Below are 25,906 nucleotides of genomic sequence, written 5' to 3' on the forward strand. Positions count from 1 at the left end.
CTGTGCATGGTAGGTTCTGTGCATTTATTCCAAAGTGAGGGCTCAGATGCTCTGAATAAATCTTTCATCAACTTGAGTCTCAAATTATAACTACACACCTTTCTATTGTTCTATGTAGAATTCTGAAATAGGTGGTCCTTCCCTGACAATTAAAATCATACATTTTATGTTCACAGGAGGCAAACCCTGTAAGCTGCCCATTAGATATGTTCACATTAAGGAGATTTATTCTGACACTGTGCTTCATTCGTCATATTTGCATAATGCCACTGTTCTCAACCCTGTCTATGCATCCCCCTCTATAGTCTATCAAACACACATGGTCATAAATCTATAGGATGAAGCCCAAACATTACTATTAATATTCTAAAAAGCAACAAACAACAAAAACTCTCCTCACATAAAAGAGGTTGATATGCGCTGTAGTGCTAAATATTTTCCAAAGCCTTTCATATGCCTCATGTACATGTAATGCATCATTATTCTTCTTATCATTTCTAGTATTACTAATGATAAAGTGACTTTCTGATACTTTCATATTTACCTGGTAATCATCACAAATTCTCCTTCCCCAAATGGTTGAATGGAATCTGAAAATCTAGTTATTTTAGAAACAGTGAATCTTTGATTTTTGGGTCATGATTCACAGTAAGATATTATTTTTACATTGTATATCGGGATACACACTGGGGTGCCAAAAAATGTATACACATATGACTTGTATTCATCTTTTGTTGTCGGTATATATTGAGTATTACAATTTTAATAGAGTTTTTTCCTTACTTAAAATGTGTATACATTTTTTTTGGCATCCTCTGTGTATATCTAAAGTACCTTCAGGAAGTTTTCAAAAGCAACACCCTTATGTAATTGATACCAGATTATTTTGTTCTGTCCTGTTCTACTGCACTCTAATCCATTCCATTCCACTGTGTTCTTTCATTTAAATTTTTTTCTTGAAAATTTACTAAGTTATGTGGTGACTTGCAATTATACAACCATTGCCCTTTATCTCTTCCCGTTAGTGCTCTCACTTCTCCACACACATTAAGTGGAAAAATGAGTGAGATCATGTTTTTAAACCATGACACAATAAAAACTCGAGCCTGACAAATAATGCTTTCTCTGGACTTACAAATGTGTTGGCGAAATAAATGTTTCATTTTAACACTCCAGTAGATTTTAGATTTATCTTTGGGTTGTCATGACCAGATAGTAATAAACTTCACTCTATAGTAAGTGTGAATGGTCATTATCTCCTGGGCTGGGAAGGTGAATACCTTTGGCTATTCTTTGAGGATATAATATTTAATTTTTAGGATTATCATTCTGGCTCATGTAAACCAGTTGAGGATGATGGGGTGTGAGGACCTGACTAAAGAATGAGATGATGGATTGTCTTATCTGCTGAGGGATGTGGTAAAAGTAATTCTCTTAATGATTTGATTCAGTCTGTTACATAAGGTCCTTTGTGTCTCCTGCCTCAGATCTGTTTTACAGAATGTATTTATGTCAGTAAAAAGAGATGTACATTACACCAAGCCAAGACATGTGAACAATTAATTTCAAATTGAAACTCAATATTGGACAATGACTGGACAATGGGACTTGATACTAACACCAACTCAAATTATGAGGAAAATCATTAAGTGGGAGAAAGGATCACTGTACTGAGGTCAATTGTTCCTTATTAATAAATAATGTGGTGAAAGGTAGAAAAGAGGTGGTATATTGGGCTATTTCATTTTAATCCTTCTATATAGCCTGTGGTTTATGATGTTCTATTCATTCTATGTTTGATAGTTCTCTCAAAATTATTCTACTAACAGTGCTTGAAATCTTACCAGTGGTGACATCAGGGAAAGCGACAGAGTAGGAAGTACTAGGAATCTCTCCCTACACCTAGAAAACAATTGTCCTGATAGAAATTGTCTGAAGGAACTATTATGAACATCTGGAGTCTATTTGAATGTCTGCAGCTTCCAGGGGAAAGCTTAACTAATAAATGGGAGTTAATTATGGTCAATTTCAGCCTTTAGTGTGACAGCAGGTACCCATCCCCAATTCCCGGCCTCACAGTTTCTAGTGTGGCTTGCTGGAACCAGGGTGGGCAATAAATAGATGTCCTCCAAATATCAAGGGACTGTGTTCTGATTGCTCATTGTTACTTTTCACTAGTCAGGTTCAGGCACAAAGGCTGGCCACCATTGTTTTAACCCCCACCAGCTGAAATGTCCTCTACAGGTTGCAAAGGAAAAGCATCTGTTTCGTGTTTTGTTTTTTTCCTCCTTTTGGGAGTCAGACATTTAAGGATTAAGACATTTAAAAGCAACTCATATAAAAGGGCATTTGGAAAGCCACTATGCATGCCTACTGAAGGGTACAGACTCAGAAAAGACCTGAGAAGATCTTAAGCTTTCACCTCAGGCTAGTCCCCAGCACAGAGACATCCTCGAATGATCGAAAATACATCACACCCTGAGGAAGGGGAAGAAGCTGATTTTCATAGTTAACACACTATAAGATTCAAATGACAAGTTTTAAATTAAAAAAAAAAAATCACAAGGCATACACAGAAACAGGAATGTATGACCCATTCAAGGGAACAAATAGACAGAAAATATCTCTAAGGACGTTCAGATGTTGGACTTACTAGACAAAGACTTTAAAATAACAATCTTAAAAATTCACAAAAAATGAAAAATAGATATGGATGAAGACAGGAAAGTGATGCTTCAGGCTCATCTTGTATATTTTTTGCCCAAGTCTAGAATCAGCTATTTCTAAAGCAGTACTGATCCGTTTCGCTAGGGAACAACGTTACAAACCAAGTTTTTTGTGTTCAGTGTGCTAAATTGCTGCTGAGGTATTGACTTTTTTAGGCCTACTAAGCTGGCAAAACAAAAATAAATGTGATTATATTAACTTGTGTATATACTCATATCTAAACATATTTCTATAGATAACTGTATCTGTAAACTAAATATGAGCTCATATAGATGTCTCTGTCTTTAATTCATTAATGGAAGAGATAATTCTGTTCTCTTCCCTTTACTTATTTATAAATTCCCACTCCAACAATTCGAAATCTGATTCCCACCTTTTGCCTTCCATCTGCTTAATTGTTCTGTTCTAGAAAACCTGTAAGATAGGATCAGAATCGTTAATCTGTCCCCTACTGGGAAATAGCCACATCAATTAGAGTATAGTGCTTATCTATAGTTCTTTTGCCTTTAGTCTTACAGACTCCCCTTATTTCCAAGGATACTTAAGTTTGCATGTTTTCTCTCATTCCCATTCAGTGAGGTTGTTTCATACAGTTAGATTCTTTGTCATAGTCTGCATTCTTTCCTGGGATCTCCCAACCTCCAAAGATATGTTTTTAATTTGCTTACATTAAGGTGTGCTCTTTTTGCTGCAAAACCCTATGTGTTTTGTCAAATGCATAATATCTTGTAACCACTATCATATAGAATATTTTTAATGCCCTAAAAATCCTCTGTGCTTCACTTATTCACCCTGCCCCTGAATTTCTGGAAACTTCTTATCATTTTACTGTCTCTGTAGTTTTACCTTTTCCAGAATGTCGTATAATTGGAATCACACACTTTGTAGAATTTTCAGCTGGCTTTTTTCATTTAGCAGTATGCATCCATGTCTTCCCATGGTCTGACAGTTTATTTCTTTTTATCGTGGGATAACATTCTGCTGCCTGGATGTATCACAGTTTGTTTCACATTCATCTATTGAAGAATACCTTGGTTGCTTCCAGTTTTTGGTGAGGATGAATAAGCTGCTATAAACATTCATGAATAAATTTTTGTGTAGACACGAGCTTTCAAATCAATTGTGTGAAATACCTAGGAGCATAATTGCTGGATCTTATGGTAAAACTATATCTAGCTTTGTAAGAGCTACAAAATTATCTTCCAAAGTGCATTTCTTCCAATTTTGCATTTGTAACATCAGCAAATTAGAGTTCCCATCACCTCAAATCCTCACCAGCATGTGCTATTAATCACTTTGTGGATTTTAGCCATTTTAATATGTGCGTGGTAGTATCTCATTGTTATTTTAATTTGCAATTCCCTGCTGATAAATGATGATAAACATATTTTTATGTACTTATTTGCCATCTGTGTATCTCCCTTGAGATACTTGTTCATATATTTTGTCCATTTTTAAAGTTGGTGTTTGTTTATTGCTAAAATTTAAGATCTCTTTGTATATTTTTAATGCAAGTTTTTTTCAAATACGTGTTTTGAAAACATTTTCTTCTGGTCTGTGGCTTGTCTTTTCATTCTCCTAAAAATGTTTTTCACAGAGCAAAGGAACTTTCTATTTAATAAAATCCAACTTATTAATTTTTCTTTCATGGATCACGCTTTTGGTATAATATCTAAAAACTCAACTGCAAAATCTAAGGTCATCTCAATAGTCTCCTAAAAACTTTATAGTTTTGCATTTTACATTTAGGTCTAAAAACCATTTTGAGTTGATTTTTTGAAGGGAAGTCTGCATATAGATTCTCTCTCTCTTTTTTTTTTTTTTCCATACATTGTCTAATTGTTCCAGCACCAATTACTGAAAAGGATATTCTTTCTTATTTAATGGACTTTACTTCTTTATCAAAAATCACGTCACTCTATTTGTGTGGGTCTATTTCTGCGAGCTCTATTCTCTTCCATTGTTTTATGTGTCTATTCTTTTGCCAATACCATGCTGTCGTGACTTGTAATAAGTCTTGAAGTCAGGTGGTGTCAGTCCTCTAACCATGTTCTTCTTCAGTATTGTTTTGACTAGACTGGACTCTTACCTTTCTCTATAAACTTCAGAATCAGTTTGTTGATATTTACATCAGATAAAACTCTTATAAAGTCATTTCCATTGGAGTTTTTATGAAGAATGCCTTTCTTAAGAAAAGTGCTCTGGGCATATTTCAAAATGGTTAATTTTCCCTTCTTCTGCCAGAAAAACAAGGGTTTTTCTTGACTCTTCATTAGACCCTGGTAGCATTCCTACAGATAGCATGTGGGGCCCTATAAGACTGTAGTCTCTAGTAGTTTCTACTTTCACATTTATTTATTCTTCATCTTCAGCAGTTTGTCAAAGTTACTATTTTACTGTTCCTACCAGTTTGTGACTCTATTGGCTTCTGCATCCAGGAGGCTGATAGCTTTGGATCTCTGTATTTGTCTGCCTCTCCAGATTTCAGGTTGGTCATGTGCCCTGTGGCTGCAGTTCTTCAATAATTATAAGAAAAGTAATTGATATTCAGTTTTCTCTGCTTTTATTTATTTTTTTTTTGAGTTGTAAGGGAAGGAATTTCTAAGCCCTTTACATGTCGTAGATGAAACCAGAAGAGTAATTTTATTTTTAAGAAGCTGTTTAATGTCAATTTGTTTAATAAAGATATTGCTGTATAGATTTTCCAAAATACATGATGTCAATTTTGATAAAATTTTTCAATGAATTTGACAATTGATATATATTGTTAAATTTGACGACATTAAGTTCTTTATAATATACCCAATAGCTTTTATAATTTATAATGTCTGTTGTATCTGTAGTACTATATCTTCTTTCATTGCATAAGTTGGTAATTTCTGTTTTTGATATTTGTTTTCTTAAACACTGGTTTATTAGTATAATTAATCTTTTTGAAGCATTTTATTCTTCTGTGTTGTTCAGTTCAATCATTTTATCTGTCTTTAGCTTTAAGTCTCTGATCATATTTTAATGGTCATTTGAAAGTACCAGGCTACTAATTATAATTTCTCTGTCATCTTTAGCTCTTCTTCTATTTGCTGTTTTTTCTCCTTTTGGTCATGGGTCACATTATCCAGTTCTTTATGTGGACATATGAAGTAGTTATTGATTGTATGCTTGACATTTTTAGTACATTGTTGAGAGTCTGATTTTGTTCTTTTCCTTTAAAGAATACTGACTTTCAATCTGGAAGACAGTTACTTTTCTGGTGGCTGAGTTTAATATTGTCAAGACTTGGTTCAAGTTTTATTAGAGTAAATCTAGGGTATCGTTTTCCTTATTCTTGGGCCAGAGTAGCTCTGCTCTTAATGTGTAGACTTTCTGAGGTCTTAACTGAATGCTCAGAGTGTTCAAATAGATCTCTCCACTAGCCCTGGTTGTAATTCCAAAGTATATGTCCCTGTGTATCTTTCGGAATCTCTGTTTGCCTCACAGCACCTCCCACTGTCCCACATCCTGAGAAGACCTTCTTTGCTTAGCCTCACAGAATCCCAATTTATATATGTATAGTTAAATATTTGGTCAACAAATCAAGGATACTTCCATCAGACTTATGAGGTACTTTTCCTATGTATCTCCTTTCTATCTTCTATCTTGTATCAGAAATTCCAGCCCCGACTTTAGCTCCTAAGTCTGATGTCAGTTTCCTATACTAGCAAGGCTACTGCTCCATGTTTGGAAACCATTCCCCTGTGCTGAGATTTGGTTCACCCAAAAAGAGCACAAGGATGAATGTGGAACTCATCTCCTGTATTTCCTTTCTCTCGTGGATCAGAGTCCTCTGATTTTGGCTCTCCAGTGACTTTAGACAGTTGCATTACACATTTTGTACATTTAAAAATTGTTTACAGTGTGAAGGGGATGTGTAAGCCTAATAATTAATTCACAATGACCAGAAACAGAATAAGAAATTGATATTTTCTTTTTAAAGAAAACTTTTAGATGAATTTAATCCTAATCTAATGTCTTAAATATATTCTCATTTTAAAATGTTATGGATTTTTCTATTGTCATTTAGATATTTATTTTTATGTATAGTGTGAGCTAGGATATAATTTTATATTTTACCATATGAGTAATTATCTCTGCACTATGAATTCAATATCCTTCTTTTAGCCATCCTTTTCAGTTGTTGGTATTGCTACTGTACATCTAGGCCAGAAGGATACAGATTCAGGTTTTCCAAATATAGATATCAAGAAAAGAATACTTTGGTTAAAAAAATATCAAGTGCCAGTAATACATTAATTTTACAGCTCTAAAAAGAAGGGGAATAACTGAAAATAAATGGAAAAGAGAATGTTTATTTCCTGCAATTTAATAAACTGAAGGCATGATCCAAAAAATGTCATATTTAGCATTTCATTTCCTCTGGGCTTTTAAAATGATGGTTAATTGCAGATGGTGACCTTCTGGATAAGACACTGTTTATGAGTGTTAAATTTCAAGTAGGAGGCTTTTATGGTTTTTCATAATGTGTCTCTACGGAGTAGTGTATGCAATTCAGGCAAAAATCTATAAATCAAGAAAAAAAAAACATAATTCAGTGGTACCTGATTGCTTACCTATCCACTCCCAAGGTGCAACCAGTTCTGAAATTCAAATTATTTCAGAATAAAATTTTTATTCTCAGTTAATGGTGTCTTATGTTACTTTATTTTATTTTTAGAGGTAATAGATAGGGATATAACACTTCAGCCTACTAATGAATGTTAAGTTTTTTCGAATTGGTCTTGGTAAATGATTACTGATATAAATACTATATACCCTTAACAGAAATTAGTCATTTGGCCTAATATGACTCTAGGGGATTTTACATTCAGCTCTCTTGCCCTATCTTAGAAGGATGGTTAATATATCTGTCCATAATTTGTTCCATAAGGAGTTGGCATGTGTCCAGAGCATGTTGGAGTTTATATCAAAAGTCACACGTTTCTATGCTGGAAATCACGACAGTGGCAGTGGCTATACAGGGGTGTGATGGAGGAGTCATCTTATCTGCTTTGTAATAGTCATCGTCCATGCCTGTAACACTTTCTCTGGAATATCAGCCTTCGTGTGCTACCTCTAGCTATTCATTTCTGTCCATAACTATTCTGAGCATATCAGTAAGTTAAAAGTATAGTCAAGGGAGAGATGAAAACGTTGGACACACCTTGAGAAGGATGCTTTTCTGGAATAATATAGCTGCTTTTGCTTATGGGAAGCCTTCTCCCAAGAGTAATGGGAATCATAAGGGAGGGGATAAGGTTGCAGAAATGGTCTGTGAGCCCCACAGTGACGGGTTCTCTAGCTGTTTCTCTCCTGCCCATTACCAGGCGTGCCCGTTCTTACTCCTGCCAACACCATGATCTAGGTTCTCAAGCTACTGCGACAGGGCTACAGACAGATATAAAGAGACCGTGAACCCCATATTTGGCATTTGGGTTGTCATAGTAGAGGGGAACCTGCAAAAATCTGTGGCTGTGTGTGCACCTTAAACACGCTCTATCTTTTTTTATGATGACCTTCCTGAGGCTCTCAATGTAAAAAACAAGGTCAAATTTACAGTGCATATTAAGACCACACACATTTTTTACTTTTAGATCCCAGGCTTATCTGAGTGAGCGATTTTATGGTTTCCTATAGTTGCATAAAACTCTTGTTGAAAAGGACGGATGTACATAGCTTATTATATTACCTACACCTACAAAGCCTGAATGCGATAAGCTTTGAGAAAGAGAATGGATGTACAGGGGAAGTTGAAGATACTGTGATTTCGAAGGCTTTTGAGAAAATGAAACAAGAGCCAGAAGCTGAATATCTACGTGTCTTTAATAAGAACATAATGTTCTATGAAGTTTTATTTATTTTTTCTTTATGACCTCTTACTGTATTCAAAGCAAAGACAGAAAGTTCCTTGTTTTCTTGTGACAGGAACAGGATAAATGCATTAATGGAAAAAATACTAAAGAGGCATTTTGTAGCTAATTCGAAAAGATGGTGAAATATATGGATATAGCCTTTTATCTGCCTGAGGTAAATGACATCGTTAGGTACAAAAAGAATTTTTCTCAGACTTTTTGGATGGAATCAAAGATTTGTGTAAAAGCAAAATGGTTGCTAATCCACTGGAGAAACTGATTAAATGTAGGGCTGAGTCTCATAAGATAAAGGTGAAATGTTTTCTGCGTTACTCTGATTTAGTACTTTCAATAGAGAAACAGTTAAGGATCACAAGCACAGAAAACTTATTGATCAAGAAAACTCAAACTAAGTTCCTTTGAAGCTCATTATTAGCAAAGAAATAAAGCTGTTTTAATCATCCAGAAGGATGAAGTAAGACGTGGTAATATGTAAAAAGTATGTTGAATTTCAACCAAAATAACATGGCAATATTTGGGGAAATAAGTATATTATTGAAATGTCTAAACTATAATAATGAAAATAAAATTTGGAGGCTAGAGATAATAGCTTTATTGAGATATAATCCATGTACTATAAAATTCACTCATTTAAAGGGTACAATTCAATGATTTTTAGTATATTCATAGGTATATATAATGATTACCACAGTCATTTTAGTACATTTATATGACTTCATAAAGGAACTCCATATATTTTCGGCATCATCTCCGAGTCCTCACTTCCCTTCTCCCACATCCTTAAGAAGGCACTAATTGACTTTTTGTCTCTATATTTCACCCTGTTCTGGATATTTCATATAAATGGAATCATATAATATATGGTCTTTTGTGACTGCCTTTTTTTCACATAGCATAGTGTTTTTATGGCTTATTCACGTAGCATGCACCAGTACTTTATTCCTTTTTGTGAATGAATAATACTCCATTTTATGGAGTATTTTTATGACACATATTGCTTATCTGTCAGTTGATGGACACTTGAATTTTTTTTTAAATCTTTTGACTATTGTGAATCACGCTGCCATAAATATTTGTGTACAAGTTTTTATGTAGGCATGTTTTCAGTTCTCTTGGGTGTATACCTAGGAGTGGAATTAATTCATCAAATGATAATTCTGTTTATCATTGAGGAACTTCCAGATTATTTTCCACAGTGCCTGTACCATTTACATTTCTGCCAGCAAGGTATGAGGGTTCTAATTTCTCCACATCCTCACCAGCATTTGTTTTTATCAGACTTTTTGATCATAGCCATCCTATTGGATATAAAGTGTTGATTCATTGTGCTTTTGATTTGCACTTCCCTAATGACAGATGATGTTGAGGGTCTTTTCATGTGCTTGTTGGCCATTTGTGTATCTTCTTTGGATAAATGTCTAGTTAGATCTTTTGTTCATTATTTAATTGGGTTGTCTTTTATTACTGAGTTGTTGAAGTTCTTTATATATTCTAGGTGAAAAATTCCTTATCAGATATATGATTTGTAAATATTTTTTTTCCATTCTGTCTTCTAAGAGTTTTATAGTTTTGGTCATAAAACTACATTTTGGTATTTTCTCCATTTTGAGTTAATTTTTATATATGACATGAGGTAGGAATCCAACCTTTTTTTTTTTTTTTTTTTTTTTTGGCATGTGACATCCAGTCATCCCAGCACCATTTGTTGAAAACACTATTCTTTCTCCATTGAATTTTCAGGCACCTTGTTGAAAATCAACTGACCATGAATTCATAGGTTTCTGTCTTGGACTATCATACTATTTCAAGTCTAAATAGATTCACAGTGAGATTCTAATAGTTCTTTAGAATCAGGTAATTTCATTGTTTCTTAAACTATTTCAATATATCATAATAGAAGGAATACTTGAAAACTTATTTTATAGAGTAAGGACCAATTTAATTAAACTAAACACAAAAATAGTCAACCACAATCTAATCTGACTCTTGAATTTTGATTCCAAAACCTTAAATATAATATTAGCAAACTTAATTTAACAACATATTGAAAAATAATGCACATGACACAGTGGAGTTTATTCAAGAAATGAAAAGTTGCTTTTAATATAATCAGCCATAATAATAGTACTAGAAGAAAAATTACATACTTAACTCCATAAATGTAACAAGTTATTTGCAAAAATTCAACACTCATTTATGATAGAAATAATGAATAATGTATTAACATAATTATATGTATACGTATATGATTATATATTATATCAATATATCTCTCCTTTATGTGAAAACTAAATGTGTTCCTGATAACAGTGGGAAGATATATAAAGGCATAAAAATTGGAGAGCAGAAGATAAAAGTATTTCTATTTGCAGATAATATGATTAGCTATATGGAAAATCTTAAATAATCCATAGAAAAACTACTAAAAAATTAGGGAATTTAAAAGAGTAGATTTTTAAATTAACATACAACAAATTTCCATAACATATAAAAGCAAACAAAAATTACATAGAGAATAAAAATGGATAGAAGAGGCAATTTATTATGATAGAAAAATTACCAAAGTGTAAATTTAATAACAAGTGTTTAAAACTGAATGAAAAACTATAAAATACTTATATATAGCATAAAATTAAACTTGAATATGTAGAAAGAAAAAGCATGCTCTTAAATAAGAAAATTCAATGTCGTAACATGTTAATTCTCTGTTTTTTAATTTAGAAATGTAATGCAACACCAATAAAATATTATCAGACTTTTGTTTCTTTCCAAGAGCTAGACAGGTTGATTGTAAAATTCATTTGAAACAAAAAGTCAACAAGAAGAGCCAGAAAAATCCTGAAAAAGAAAAATGATAAAGGGAATTATTGTTCTATCAGATATTAAAATATTTTATGCAATCTCTATATGTGAAATAGTAATATTTTGAATCACAAATAGAGTAAATGAGTAGACTAGACTATCCGGACATAGATCATATGGCATATAGAAATTTTGTACAAATTAAAGGCAGTATCTCTAATCTTTGGGCAAAATGATAGATTTTTAAATTAGTGTTAAGATAACTGAATAACAATATTGAAAAACAAAGTTGAACTGCTTTCTCACATCAAATATCAGGACAAATTTTAATTTGATTAAATTTAAATTTGATTTCAATGTTGAAAAAATAAATCATGCAAGTACTAGATATACCAGGTTTCACTGAAAATAAGACCTAGCCAGACAGTCAGCTCTAATGTGTCTTTTGGAGCAAATATTAATACAAGACCCAGTATTATATTATATTATATTATATTATATTATATTATATTATATTACATTTTGTTATAAGACCCGGTTCTATATTATAGAAAAATAAGACTGGATCTTATATTAATTTTTGCTCCAAAAGATGCATTAGAGCTGATTGTCCGGCTAGGTCTTATTTTTGGGGAACCATGGTATGTATTAGTAAATTCCTATATGACTTTCTTAACTATGACTCAAATTTCAAAAGGATTAGGCGAAAAGATTGGTAAACTTGATTGCCAAAACTAAAATTAAAATTTTACATGACAGAACATCAGAAACAAATAAAAAGATAAGTAACACACTGAGAAAAACATTTTCAACTAGCTATTGAAGATGAATATATTCGTGACACTTGCTAAAGATGGTAAGGCAGACTTTATTCAAGGTGGGCCATGGAGATAGGTGTAGATACCACTGCAATGGGGGCTTGCAGTGGGGGAGAGACATTGGACTCAACTTTGAATACACATGAGCCAGTGGGAATTTATAGCCACGAAACAGGGTGGAGGTCCATGGATAGAAAACTACTAAAAGAAAACATCAGGGGTAAGGGGATTCTGGCTCAACCAACCTAACAGGGTTCTTGCTGAAGGCAGGCCAGTGTGATCATACATCACTGGGAGGATGGTGGGGGATGAGGAACCCTATTTGATAGTAAATATCAAGGGTGGTCAGATATGAAAGGTGGGGATTCTGGTTAAACTGACTTATTAAGGTTTTTGCTAAATGTTGGACAATGCAGAGAGGAACACAACAGTAGGCCTAATTCAAAAGTTCAGAGACACCTGAATAGAGTCTGGTCAAAGAGAGAATCGTTGTCATTAAATTACAGAAAAAACACTATTTTTAATATAAAAATATTAAACCAGGGAGCTAAGAAATTTAAAAGAAGAGCTTCAAAAATTAGAGATGAAAATATTTATTTACAAGCGTATAGAAAGATGGGCTAGAGTTAAAGACAATTCATACACATACACAAAGAACTGTAAATGGCTCTGAACTAAATAAAAAGGTGTTCAGTCTCACTTTCAGTAAAAGAAATACAAATTAAAAATGTACAGAGATACGATTTCTCACCTATCCGTTTAGAAAACTAAAAGTTTGACAACACACTCTCTTGGCGAGACAAAGGAAACATATAATTATTGTCGGGATTTTGGCAATATCTAGCAAATTTGCATGTGCATTTACCCTATAATAAATAAAATATCACTTTTAGGAATCTATCACAGATATGCATTTGAGAATAAACTGCTTGATGCCAGATGGGAAGAATGTTGGGGGGCTGCATGAAAAAGGTGAAGGGGTTAAGAAGTACAAATTGATAGTTATAAAACAGTCATGGGAATGCAAATTAGAGCATAGGCAATATAGTCAATAATACTGTAATAACTATGTATAGTGTCAGGTGGGTACTAGATTAACTGGGGGGCATCACTTCAAAAATTATATAAATGCCTAACTACTATTCTGTACACCTGAAACTAATGTAAAATAATATTGAATGTCACTTGTAATTGAAAAATAAAATAAACAATAAATTATTATTCTAAAACAAGCCCAACCGAATCTTCCACACTTTCACCATTTAAATTTAAATCACTCCCTTCCCTCTTTGTTAAGTTTGGCATATATTTGGTATAAATACCTCTGGCTGTTGAGTGGAGCAACTCACTACTGAGTATTCCTTGGTGTACACTTAAATAAACCTTGTCTTTTTTCCTCTTAATCTGTCTACTATCTGTTAATTTACAAGCCTCAAGTCACTGAACCCATGTTGGAAGAAGGAAAGTTTTCCTCCTAACATTTTCTACATATCCTGGTGGGATTTCTATGATAAAATGTGATAGTATCAAGATGGAGAAAAATGTGCAGTTCGCCATAGATTATCTGAGAAAAAAAGAAAATATGCATGCATATTTTCCTATATAAAACATGAAATGATAAAACATTAAACTGAAAAAATATAAAGTTTCCTGTGGAGGAGGAAATACATGGAATGGAATAAGGAGAGAAGCAAAATTTCTTTGCATATAACTCCTTGTATGGTTTAAACAACGGAACAATGTAAAATGTTTACATAATTATAAACAGAATTGATTTTAAAAATCAATCTTTATATATTAATAGTAAACTGAAACAAATACATTTATGACTTTAGTTAATGGAATAGCCACAGAGAGAAACTTTAAATCATTGTGATTTGCCTGAACATAAACGGGATATAGGCTATATCCTATCAAGGAGAAAATAACTTTTCCTCTATACTCAGGTAAAGTGACTAGGGACCTGTGAATTCAACTTACAAAAGACAGATTCGCAGGACAAAAGACAAAATTTAATCTCGTGTATATGGAAGCTCACAAAAGTGTGACTCAAGTAGGTAATTAGAATTTGGGGCTAGTATACCATCTTAATAGGGAAAGGAAAAGAAGAGATGGGTATTTATGGGAAATGAATGACTCTTTAATAAAGAAAGGGAGGGGGAAGAAAGGTCATTTATGGTAAAACAACTTTTAGGAAAGATAAGTGGGCACTTAGCAAAATAAGTCAGATACATGATATTATAGTTTGTGACAATATCTGTTTAAGTGTAGTGTTGACTTCTAGTCTTCACTGATGAGAGTCAGTCTTCCCTGGTTGCTCCCAGGGAAGGGATTTATGACAATTGAGTTCTTCTGGGAAGCCCTGCTTTTAGGCAGATAAGGGAGTCCAAGAAAAAAGCTTATTCTGAAATGCCTTCAGTTCAAAATGAATTTTTTATAGCACAGTGGAATATTCCAAACCCCTTCCATCCAAAGGAAAATAAAGCAGCAAATAAATTGTTTCTGGTGATCAATTGCTAATGTCAGGATTGGATTGTTATTCTGAGAGAGCTTGCATATATTATTGAATAAAGCAAATGAATAATGAAGGTTGTTTTGCTGCAAATGAGGAGTGCCATTTTGGAGGAAAAGAGTTGCGAATCTATGAGGTTAAATAAAAATGCTGTAGTTCTGATTTTGAATTGAAATTATCAGTATGAAAAATTTTAATACATATAGATACATATGTACACTCAGGCATGCACACACACACATTTCCCAAATCTGCATACGGAAACAATGAACACATCTGTATGGGATACATACTATGGTTAAGAACGTCTGTAGTTCTGATTTATAATTGACAATATTCCTTTTATATTTCCTACATATATATATGCATATACATATTTCTTACCTCTGGACACTGAAACAATAACCAACCCTAGCTGACTCCTGTTCTAGGGCATGGAATATATGCGGTAGATTCAGAATATCTTTTGTACTAGGTAGCATAAAAGCTCTCAAAAACCCAGAAGATCTCAGTATTATAATGAAGAGGCCTCTACTAGCCAAAGATGGGCAATAAGGAATATGGCTGCAAGGGATTGAAACACCAAAGATATTTAAATTCATGAGTTCATAGTGATTTTTCAAACATCATATACCACTGGAAAATTTATAAGTTGCTAGGAAACATTATATGAAAAATTCATAAATGGACAGGAAACAACCAACATTCTCTCTCTCTCTCTCTCTCTCTCTCTCTCTCTCTCTCTCTCTCTCTCTCTCTCTCTCTCTCTCTCTGTCTCGTACAGTATATACCTCTAGGTCACCAAACAGTTAATGAGAGAAGCTTCTCCTTTTAGAAGTGTACAGAAGAAAATGTTCTTTTTGACCCCCTTGGGGTCCTTGGTTGAGTCTGAAAATTAAACTGACAGAGACCAATTAACTAGACAAAAGCACATACACTAATTTAATATAAGTTTTATGTGACACAAATGCCTTCTTAAGGAAATGAAGACCTGAAGAAACAGACCTGAGTATTTTTATGCTAGTGTGATAAGAGTGCACAGTCATGTAGAAATACGATGGGTTAGAGGATATGGGGTAAGTGTAGTAAATTGGGGAACACTTAAGCAAGTCCTGTTTGTTAGGATTTTTCAGGGCATCCATTTGTCTTCAGAGATAAGGCTGCTCCTTTCCTCTGGGTAGAGGGATGAAGATTTTGTGACTTTTTCCAGAAGAGAAGGGTGCGAGGGGAAGGAGGTAGGAGTGACCTTGCTGCTCTGGCTCTTTTTCTCACATTCAATATGCCAAGGTGCCATATTTGGAGTAGCGTGTCCTGATCCTTGTCAGAAGTGATCCAGCTAATAAATGAACAGGGAATAATAGAATTAGTGTATCAACATTTAGCAATCCATAACGCATAAGGGATCCTGGCAAAAGAGCTGCTAAAGTATCCTAATGAAAATACACAATACTGCCAATAAAGCACTTAAAAAAAATTCCATTCTACTGAAAATTCTAAGCAATTCTAAATCTAAGCAACAACTTATAAGTAAGGTGCTAATGATGCACCAGTGATGAAATCATCAAAATCCGGACTATGGTATATTTTGTGGGACATCAAACTGGGTTCTTCAATAAATGCATTTAAAGAAAAAAAAAAAAGGAAAGAAAAGAAAAAGAAAAAAAGAAGAGGAAATTGTAGGTTAAAAAAAAAACATTGGAAAGATATCAATCACAATGCACATCCAAATTCAGGCAAGCAAACTCTGCTAATAAGTTAATTAGACAATTATGGAAATTTAAACACAGGCTGGATATTTGAGTACATTGAGAACTTTTTGTGTCTGTAGGTCTCATGATCTGAGAAATGAGAACTTAAGGACAAAACTAATTTGCTGTTATTCAAGAAGAGAGTAGCACCCAGCAGTTGGGATCAGGAGTTGGATCTGGGTTCCATTGTTACAGTTTTTAGATTTACTCTCTTCGTGGTCTTAAATAACTGACTTAATGTCATTAGTCTATATCCTTGTCTGTACCTACCTTTTCATATGATTGTTGTTCAGTTGTGTTATTGTAACATTGCCAGCATGTGAGCCCTCTGAGAGAACCAGCTCCTTGATTTGCAAGGTAGCTTTGTTTCTTTAGGAAAAAGCAGCACCTTTCCCTTTCATTTTGATTCTTTCTTCCATGTTAAGTAATTTATGTTAAGTTTTTTTTCCTCTTCTTGTTTTCTTTCTTTTTTTTTTTTTTAAGAGGCTCACAAAGGGTAAGAAGACATTATTTTAACAGGCATGATTTCTTCTAAAAGAAATACAGTATAGATTGTTATAAAATAATATAGAAAGCAGTTAAGGGAGAATTTGCTACTAACCAGAATTGAGAATCACAGGGTAGATTTAGCTCAATAATGCTAATGTATTCTCCCTGTCTGCGGAGGTTTCTATAAATAACACACAGGCACAGGCACATCCTTCATGATTAGTTTCTCCCTCTTGACTTAGTTCATCAATTGGTGCCATTCAGACTCTTGAAAGTCATTGCTCCTGATTAAATGAGCTGGTTCTCTCTCAGAGGACTCGCAAAGCTGACAGTAAGGCGGGAGAGGCCGACTTTGCCAGGCTCCTGAGTGTCTACCAAGGACGGGGTCCTTATGAGATGAATAGAGACCCAGATTCCCCTATGTGTGATAGAGCCACACTGTCCTTGGATGCCTGAAAGAGAGGCTTCTGAAAAGGAAGTTGCCATCCTACAGCCACGCCACTCTCTGGTCCCAGGTGTGTGTGCGTGTGAGTCTGTGCACAGACCCTGTATGTACGAAGAGCTGAGGCTTGTTCATGTTGCTAAATCAGATGATAAGCCCCTCCCTACTCCAGGCTTCAGCTTAGCTTCCCACATTCCTTTAGTGCTCTTGCAAACGTGCAACCTGAAGCAGCGTGAGCCATGCCAATCCAAGGTGAGGGTTAATATTGACTAAAAGCCTCCATCCAGGGTAGGGAGATGGAAGATGGAGAAATTCTGGTGCCTGATTTTAAGATTCATGGACTGTATTATCCAGAAAATAGGTCAGGATGGTTTAAATTGCTACTGGTCTTTGTGGTGGACCAAGAACTGCTTCTACTCGACTTTGTTCTGAATCTAGGCAGAGCCAACAATTCAAGGAAGTAACAGGAAATGAAATAAGACAGAGAATGGATGGTGGTATATATGTTACAGAAGAGAGGGCCTACCCTCCCTGCTTTGCAGTGATTCAGTAGGAAATTTAATTATGTTTCATTTGGCATATTTGCAAGATCATATTTTTTATACTAGAAGTCTTTGTGCTTTAATTTCACAAGAAAAAATCTGTTATTCAATGTAATTTCAATTTAATGATACTTAATGTTTTAATAAACGGAAGAAAAAGGGAAGAAGTAGAGGAAAACAATGAAAAAGAGAAGGAAAGGCAGTAACTGCAGTTTCTGGTTTCAGCATTTCCTAGGAAAATGTAAAAAAGGAATTTTTAGTTTCAATTATTTGCTTTTTCGTTGTAGAATATTTTGAAAGCTATAACTGGTCTGTGTCATCACTTCCTGTTGCAGGCATGGTTTCTGAATATGGAATTGAATTATTAATAAATATTTCACACTTCTAATGAGCACCCGCTGTTGGTTGTTGTTTTTTTTTTTTTTTGGGGGGGGGTCAGTACATTTTTATCATTTTAAAAAGAACATTAATTACATATGCCAAATTACTATCTAGTTTGATATATTGCTTTTAAAAAAACTTTTTAAAATTTATTTTGAACTAAACTTTAGACTTACAGAAAAGTTGCAAAAATGTTAGAGCTCCTGTATAACCATCCAGCTTCTCTAAAAGTTAACATCTTGCATAACCAGAATACAATGACCAAACCCAGGAAATTAACTTTTGTGCAATATTATTAACAAAATTGCAGAGCTTATTCATATAAAAAATAGAAATAATTTTAAAAATCTCAAGATTTTAAAATGATGTAAATAGCAACGGATTGGTCACAGCAGGTGAGATATTTGTAAATTAAAAGGGACATCATAAGAAATTATTCAGACTGTGTCACAGACTAAGCAAAAGGCAAAAGTACAGATGAGAGATGAGAATCCCATTGGTGTGTCTGGCACATTTCATTGGAGTCTAAATGTAGATAAAAAAGATAAATGAGAAAAGGCAACATTTGCAGAAAGAACAGCTGAGAATTTTCCAGAAGTGTTGAATGCCAACAAAGCCCAAATATCGTAAAAAAGAAATTCATACCTAGTTCATTTGTTTTAAAATGTTAAAACAAAACAAAGTTAAAGACAATATATTGACAGCAAGCAAATAAATATGATAAGCTACCTTCGGAGGGGTAGAGTGGCTGACTGATTTTTGAATAGCAACTACAAAAATCAGAAGACAAAGGAGAGCAATCTTTAAAATACTGAAACAAAATAACTGAAACCTAGAACTCTATATCCAGAGAAAATATACTGTATGAATAAAAGTCAAATATAAACATCTACAATAAATAAAGATTGAAGGAATTTGTCACTAGCAGATTCTCACAGAAGAAAATTCTGAAGCATTTCAAGTAGAATAAAAATGAACACATATGTAAGGTCTGAGAAGCCAGAAGAAATTCAAAGCAGAGAAAGTGGCAAATATGTGTGCAAATGTCAATGAACATAGAATACATAAAATACTAATGTCTAGTGGGAATCACAAGTCAAAATATGTAGTAGACTAGAATTCCCAGAAAAAAAAATAACATGAGTTAGGAGGTGAGTAAATTGTGTTTACATTCTAATGTCCTTTTCTTTTCTTTTCTTTTTTTATTTTTTTTCCTTTTATTTTCTGACTGGATGAAAAAGTTTTTGATTCTTCTTAGAAACTGAATTCACTATACATGAAAATCAATTCCAGTTTATTGGAAGATATATGTGAAAGGATTTTACAAAAGAATACAGGGAAAAGTCTTTGTGGCATTGAGATACAGTAGGGTTTTTAAAAACAGGATGCTAAAAGCTTTAATCATGAATGAAAAATGATAAAATTAACTATATAACATTTGAGACCTATTTTTCTAAAGATACCACGAAAGAGTGAAAAGGCAAGTGGGAGAAAGTATTTGCCACATATATAACTGAGAAAGGTCAAGTATCCAGAGTATCTGTAGAATTTCTACAGATCAATGAGAAAAAGGAAAGCCACAAAATAGGAGAAAAGTTCAAAAATTTGAAGAAGCATTTCAACAAAGAAGAAACCTAAATGCCAAGAGACAACCTTATTTCTAGTCACGGGGAAAAAACCACAATGGAATACTACACACCCACTTGAATATCTAAAATTAGAAAATTGAAGATACCAAGTATTGGTCAGGATGTGGAACAACTAGAATTAGCATAAAGCATAGATTTGTACCTCTGCTTTGGAAAATGTTTGGCAGTGTTTGTACACGTACACTCTATTACTCAAAATTCCACTGTTAGATATAAACCCCACAGACATGTATACATTATGTTCACCAAAATACATGTACAAGATTGTTCATAGAAGTTTTATTTGAAATAGGCAAAAACTGGAAACAACCCAAGTATCTAATAATAGTAAAATGGATCAATGAATTGACATATTTATGAAATGAAATTACATGCAACAATGAAAATAAAGTGATGTTTTTATCCAATGACGTAAATGCATCTTGCATTCATAATGTTAACCAATAAAACAATATCTGCAATGAAAGAATGTGATTCCATTTATATAAATTTCAAAAACAAGCAAAACAGAAGTGTATTGTTTATGGATGTAAACACAGGCAGTGAAAATACTTTTAAAAAGCCAGTGGGTAATTGGTGTAAATTCACAATTATGGTTTTCTCTGGGAGGTAGGCAGCAAGTGGTAAGGCATAGTAACTTGATATCAGTAATATTCTCTTTCTTGACTTGGGTGACAGTTACATTAATTTTTGGCTTTGTCATCATTTATTCAACTTATTTATTTATTTTACTCACTTTCCTTTACATTTTATTTTTTAAAAAATGAGATAAAACAAAGTATTTTAACAACCTGAAATTAGATATAATAAAATATTAATAAGTTTTTGGATCACAACCTAAAGTAAAAAATTCTGAGGAGGGGAAGGGTAGTTACATATGAAATGTGAAGTTCCAGCTGAGAAAAATATAGCTAAATTACATAAAATTTCTTTTGTCTTTTGTGAATAAATAAGTAGGGCATTAAAAAAATAAGTAAATTTTATTTTGCCTAATGCCATTAACATTTTTTTTCATAAAGGAAGTTTTATTGCATATGGAGTGGGGATAACAGCACTGGTTTTGAAATCTGAGAGGGGTTTGAATACTTCTACATACTCTGTAATGTGACTGGGCAGAGGTTACTTAATCTGCTGGAGCCAGTTTCTTCTTTTCTAAAACTAGGATAACGTAATTTACCTCAAATGCATGTTTTTGGATTAAGAAAGTTCACATTTAGTAATTGTCTTTCTCAGTCTGACTTATTTCACTTAGCATAATATTCTCAAGATTCCTTTCATGTTGTTGCAAATGGTAAGATTTCATTCCTTTTTTATAGCCATGTAATACTCCATTGTATAAATGTACCACATTTTCTTTATCCAATCATCTATCCATGGGCATTTCAGTTGTTTCCATACGAGTGTCTTGAGCATTATAAATAGATCTAAGACAGAGTGTAACAATAAGGTAAAAATTAATGGTATAAGGAGAGGTATGTTAACAAACATGTAAAAATAGCATTATATCATCATATTATTTTCAGATTAGGTAGAATTCAAGGCAAAACATTGTAATTTTCTGAGTTATTGATGTATTGAATAACTTTGCACAAATTTATTTTCAGAAACATAACCAAAGTGGGAAATTTTAGAAGACCATTCTGTTGACAGATGATATAATAAATCCTCAGAGATATAGAGCCCAAGAACATGAGTTAATTATGACATACACCTTCATTTACTTTCATTTATACCTCTCTCCCCCTCTCTCTCCAGAAGCCAATATAATCTGTAGTTCGTGACTGTTCAAGGCTAAGTATTCTCATTGTGATAATTGAGCAGAAGAGAGCAGACTTGCCAATTTAGAGTGGGAGTTTTCTGATAGGATTGAGGTAATAATTTAAGCAATCATAAATCTCAAGAATAGAGCAGATTCCAAATTCGATGGTGCATCATTCACTTCTCTTCAACTTTTGAGAAAAGTTGTATCTGTACTGTAGCAAGGATGATTCTAAATGGGTGCTGCTTAGGAACTCATTTTTGCCCTCCCTGAGATATTTGGCAATGTCGGAGACATTTTTGGCTGTCACAGTAGGATGATGGGGAGTGGTTGCTTCTGGTATCTAGCGGGAAGGGACCAAGGATACTGCTCAACATCCTACATGCACACAACAGCCTCCACAGCAAACAATTATCTGGCCCCAAATGTCAGTAGTGTCAAGTTAAAAAACTCTGATCTAAACCAATGTACTTAAAAGTCCTGGCACAAATTGGAGCCTAATAGAATCAAATAAAAAATGATTTTGTATAAAGTAATGGTGCTGACCGAAGGGGGCTCACTGTGCATTTTCACTAACTTCAGGTACAGTTGAGAGCAGCTATCAAGCAACCTGTTCATGAAAAATGAATTTCCTGTTTGAAAACTACTCCATATATTCTATTTGCCTATTCTATCCAAGTGTGAAAGAACTTAAGAGGGTTTTGATCAAAGAGTATGAACCTTCAAAATTGGATTTCAGTCAGGTGGAGAGGAAAGTCTTAATAACATCCACTAGCAGTTCCTACTTACAAACACACTTTCAGAAACCCTTTGTTCATTCATCTATTCAGTATTTAAGTTTCAAATTTCTGCTGTATGCACAGGCACATCTTTTGATGATAGAGGTAATTAAGCTGAGACCTTCTCCTCCAGCTAAGTGAGAATTGGGAGAAATAAGGACACAAATGTTGGCAGGGTTACTAAGCTAATCTCAAAAGCTTTCTAAACTTGAGATGAATCTGCGGTACTAGGCTGAACTGAACACATCAATAAGGACCTAACTAGACAGACAAATATTGAGAATTCAAACATGGGGAAAGAAAAGCATAATGTGAAGTAGTTTCTTAGTACTGCTTATCACAGAAAGGCTCTAATTTTGGCCTTATGGTAACTCAATGATATAATCCACATACAAATGAGGAAATTGAGACTCAGTGACTTTGAGTCACCTGTCCTTGTTCACAGAATTGGGGTTGTGGTGTTGGGATGAAGGCCCAACATGATCTGCTCAGGATATCTGCTCAGGAAAGGAGTACCTCTCTCCAAACTTGCACACCTGCCCTACCTGTAAGTGAGAACCCTGCAGAACAGGGGGTTGGAACCTGTAAGATGAAGGCAGATGTTAGGGAATCTCAGTTATCTGAGCTAGAGGAGAACCTGTCCAGTGTTTTTTTTGTGTGTGTTTTTTTTTTAATTTTTTTGTTGGGGAACAGTGTGTTTCTCCAGGGCCCAATAGCTCCAAGTCATTGTCCTGTGGAGGGCACAACTCAGCTCCAAGTCCAGTCACCATTTTCAATCTGTAGTTGCAGGAGGGCACAGCTCACTGAACCATGTGGGAATCGAACCGGCAACCCTGTTGTTCAGAGCTCATGCTCTAACCAACTGAGCCGTCCAGCTGCCCCAAGCCTGTCCAGTCTTGATGACAGCGTTTGTTGTCCTCTCCATGCCTTAATATTTCCTTTATAATTTCTTCTTTGCCCCATGAGTTATTTAGAAGTCTTTAAGTTCCAAATATTTATTTTTAAATGTTATTCTCTAGTTATTAACTTCTAATTGAATTGCATTGGTGCCAGAGAATGTGATTCATATAATTTGTTCTTTAAAATGTATTGTGTATTGATTTATGAACTAGGATATGGCCAATTTGTGTAAATATTACATGTGTGCTTGTGAAGAATCTATAGGTGTAATTGTTGGGTATTATATGTCCATTATGTGATTGTGTTTTGTGTAGTTCACCTATGAATACTTAGATATGTGGTGAAGTCTACATGGCGAAATATGGTTCTGTAGTTCAATGATTTTTTTTCCTTTATATGTTGTGAGGAATAATTTATATAAATTTTTAGAATTCTTGTGCACTCTTAGTGAATTGAACATTTTAATCATTACAGAGTATGGCAGCCACGAAAACAGGCCTGTCAGGTTTTGAGATTCAGGGAGCATAACTGACCTATCCCCTCAGCTGCTGTGTCCTGAAATTCATCACTGTGTTCAGATGGAAGCCACTCCTTTCATGGTCTGCTGTCAGCCATGTGGCAGGGGTGCAACGGCCATGTGTTCCTGGAAGGCCTGGGACTCCTATGACAGGTGACATTGGCTCAAGGTCACCATCGTGTTTACCAAACTTTTCTGAGAACTGCACCACACTCGAAGAGTTTTCCTTTGGTTTTTTGCATTTTTAATATAATGTGATATGTAGATTTTTTTTTTTTTTGTATTTTTTTTCTGTTTGGTGTCCTCTGAGCTTTCTGGATCTATGGTTTGGTGTCTGTTATTAATTTTGGAAAATTCATAGCCATTATTATTACAGCTATATCTTTTCTCTTGTTTCTTGTTTCTCCTTCTGGTATTCCAACGTTGCATATACTACACCTTTTGATATTACCCCACTGTTCTTATATGTTCTGGTCTGGTGTTTGGTTTTTGTTAATGTTTTAAATACTTATTTCTTTTTGCATTTCCGTTTGGGAATCATCTATTGACATATGTTTAAGAGCCTTGATTCTTTTCTTTTCTTTTCTTTTCTTTTCTTTTCTTTTCTTTTCTTTTCTTTTCTTTTCTTTTCTTTTCTTTTCTTTTCTTTTCTTTTCTTTTCTTCCTTTCTTTATTTATTTTTACTGTTATTTGCTTTTATTTCTCTTTTTTATATAACTTTTTTTTTATTAGTTTCAGGTACACAAAACAATGTAATTGTTAGACATTTATCATTTATATCCCTCACACAGTGACAAGCCCCCTCCCCCCATCCACTATCCCTCTGACATCGCACAGTCAGTAACCACAAGATTGCCATGGGGATACGAAAGTCAATTTGGGGAATGTAATCAATAATGTTGTAAAGATTTTGTAGGGTATCCAATGGACACTTGTCTTGTTAGGGAGACCACTTCAGGGATGATGTAAATGCCTGATCACTGCACTGTACACCTGAAGCTGAAGCTGAACAATAATGAATGTCAACTACAATTATATATATATATATATATATATATATATATATATATATATATATATATATATATTTACAAGAAGTGGAGTACAGCATTAGGAATAGAGACAGTGGAAATGTAAGAGCCTTGATTCTTGCCTTGAGTGTGTCCTGGCTATGGATGAGACCATCAGAGATAGTCTTCATTTCTGTTTTTTGACTTCTAGCATTTCTTTGTGGTTCTTTCTTAGAATTTCCATTTCTTTAGTACACTACCCATTTGTTCTTGCATGTTGTGTACTTTTCCCATTAAAGTTCATAACATATTAATTATAATGATTATGTATCCACATATGGTAATTCCAAAATCTGTGTAATATCTGATTCTGGTTCTGATGCGTACTTTATCACTTCCAACTCTTTTTGATTGACTTTTAACATTTGTTTGTTGTTGAAAATTAAACATGATTGTGACATTGTGATTTATAATAACAAATACATATTTTGGTCTTCATCCTGGCTCATGGCCAGAGTTCCTAAAACCTTTGCAATTTCCTAAGCAATAAGATATTAAGAGCATCGGTTTTTTTTTCTATTATACTATTGTCTTTGACCCCGGTTTCTGACAGAGCTCCTATGTCCCTTGGAATCTCCTGAATGATAGGAGCATCTTTTGTTCTAATGAGGAAACTCTTGGAGGGCTCTTGGATGTCTTCAGGACAGGGGCTGGTCACCAAAAAGACCAAGTCATGATTAGATGCTTGGAATTTTCAGCCTCATTCCCCATCCTCAAGGGAGGGAAGAAGGGCTTAATATTGAGTTAATAATTGATCATGCCAATGTGATGAAGCCTCCATAAAAATCCCTGAACTATGGGGTTTGAATAGCTTCTGGGATGGTGAACATATCTAAGTTCCAGATGGTGACATGCCAGGAGAGAG

The sequence above is a fragment of the Rhinolophus sinicus genome, chromosome 5 (assembly GCF_057876585.1).
Source record: "Rhinolophus sinicus isolate RSI-liver-muscle chromosome 5, RSI-T2T, whole genome shotgun sequence".
In the NCBI taxonomy this organism is placed as follows: Eukaryota; Metazoa; Chordata; class Mammalia; order Chiroptera; family Rhinolophidae; genus Rhinolophus; species Rhinolophus sinicus.